Raw genomic sequence first — 2,627 nt, forward strand, 5'->3', positions numbered from 1 at the left:
TCTGGGACATTCGGACCGATTGCGTAGCGGATTTTGGCTTACGATTCGGCGAATCCTTTTAATGATAGCTTCTCGTGCTGTACTTGAATAATACTCTTTTATATTTCTATTACCACGAAAAAATTTAAAAAAAATTTAAAATGCGCTGCTTGACGTGTTGGAGTATCTCATCCCACCCTGAAAATATTGCGTAATTCTCGAGTACAATTACTCGTTCTTCCTCTGAAATAGGTAAACGTCTAGATTTCTTGCCTGAAGGAACTACATAAGAGAGAGCAAGACGATATTTAATTATCCATCGACCATAGATAGCTTTGCTACTTATATTATAGCAAAACGTACCTGAATTCTGACTCACTGGAGGTTGATGTTGGACCGTTTCAAGTTCTTCGAATGGTCGCCAGAATTGTGCCATTTTACCATTTGAAAAAGCTTACATTATGACTGAATGGTTATCGGCTCCTTTATAGCAATATTTAACAAAAGGCAACCTAAAACTTAAGTCTAACAAAAGAGTCTTGCTGGAATGATGACTCTATCTTTATTTTAACAAACTTAGGCCTAACGAATTTCAATTCTTCTGGAAAAAGGGGAGGTTCCAGCTTTGCAAATAAAATAAACATTTCAGATAAAAAAGGGAACAATACTCTTTTCTTGTGGTGCGAAGTTCAGTTACGTAATCCCATTTATTTCATTGTCATGACAGTGAACGCAACTAAAGCGCTTTCTATTGTCTAATCGCTACTATTTTGCACATTCCTAGCTCAAAGGCATGTTGTACTTTTTGATGATCTTTAATTAAAAATAGACGCTCGATGAGCGCATGTGGCTACTGCAGAATTACGAAACTGGAGTTTAGTTCATTTATTTTTATTGGAATGCTTTAAGAACATGTTGTCACGGGTTTGCTGAGGAAGCAAGTGTAATCTATATATTTTCGTCCGCGTTGGGGGTATACCCAGGATTTTCTCCGAGGTATGCACTGCAATTCAGCTTCATTGATCTTCTTTTGTCTTTTAATTAAGTTCCTCACTAAATTACTTGTCGTGTTTTTCTATGACAACGTTTTTGCAAGTAGGTATATATATTTATTGATTTCCCTCCTCTTTTCTGGAACGCATGTGCGTAATGGCATACGTACACAACTAGGTACACTACTGTGGTTGTTGTTTTCATATTATGGCTCGCCCTGGCACTAGTTTCCTGTCTTTGTGTTTGGTAGTTTTAGGCCGGGCTGGGAGCTGAATGTTTTGGAGGGAGACGTTAAAAGAGCTATTTTGAGTGTTCTCAAGTTTCGTTGAAAATGTCCAAATATTTTTTTCTGTTTGTTGCGGGTCGCTACATCAATTTTTTTTTGAGCGGGCAGAGTGTAATAGTGCCAGCTTTATATTGAGAAACCTGTAGAATGTAGAACGAAGCAGACCATTTAACGTATATACACAATTTATTAAAATAAGAAGTAGTTCAAGGTATTTTACAACTTCTTTCTTTGTTAATGAGGGGTTATCAGGTTGCGTGACATTTTAAAATTTAATCCAACATAACGAAAAATAATATTCGAAAAGAACATTGCCAAAATTAGTAAAAGAGGCTCAATTATCCTCCGAAGAGGCTCAATTATCCTCCGAAGAGGCTCAATTATCCTCCGAAGAGGCTCAATCATCCTCCGAAGAGGCTTTTGCTTTCCCAATAAATGATTTTTTATCTGCATACAAAGCTCATTGTCTGTGATCAGCCAGGTTTGTCTTCGCTGTCATGCCTTGTAATTTCGGCGTAAAAATCGGTCTAAAATTTGAGTAACACTTGCAAAACCTTTCATTTAATAGTACAGAAAAATCAAATGGAAGTTGTGATAAATAAAAGTAAAAATTTTTATAAAAACACTTCACTTACTTGAACTTTGAACAATCAACCATGAACAGTCGAGTCTCCCACCACGAGGTTCCAAGGCCGTCATCGTTTGTCATCCCCCTCGGCAATAATCGGAGTACAGCGAGATTTTGTTGTTCAAGCGTTGATTGGTTGCGAAGTTTGTTCATTGTTTCGTATCGAAATGTTTATTATTGATGATGATTGCTGATTGGTTCCGAAGTTAATCACAACGCCTCGAAACCCTTTCGACTAATTCCGAACGTTTGCCGAGTCACACTCACTCTTACGGACGGACGGACGGACGGACACAACTCGATGACATAGTGGCTTCGCCTCTTCGAGGCAGTAGCCACAAAAAAAGATAAGTCGGATATCTCATACATGAGAAATATAAATTCGTATATATTGCAAAAATGTGGCTATAGTATCCTGAAATCATAACACTAATAAATAAACGAAAAATAAATAAACTTGCACCTGGAATAAACTGTATGGCATTTCATTGCACTGTACAAGGGCAAATCTCTTACATTTTTGAATAATCTAATTATATCTCCCGCGAAGACGACTAACAAAAAGCTTCATGAATACGTCGTTTACAAAGAAACTGGAATACAGATAAAATTCCCGATAAAATAAGTAATTATTATTCTACTCACTTGCAAGGAATGCATGAATGAAAAGACAGCACAAGAACTCGCCCGTGCGTGCAGAGACTTATTTGCATATATAGTCGCTGTTTCTACTATAGTGGT

The sequence above is a fragment of the Actinia tenebrosa genome, unplaced genomic scaffold (assembly GCF_029948245.1).
Source record: "Actinia tenebrosa isolate PJP-AT-01 unplaced genomic scaffold, QUT_ActTen_1.0 PGA_scaffold8__29_contigs__length_14323225, whole genome shotgun sequence".
Classification (NCBI taxonomy): Eukaryota; Metazoa; Cnidaria; class Anthozoa; order Actiniaria; family Actiniidae; genus Actinia; species Actinia tenebrosa.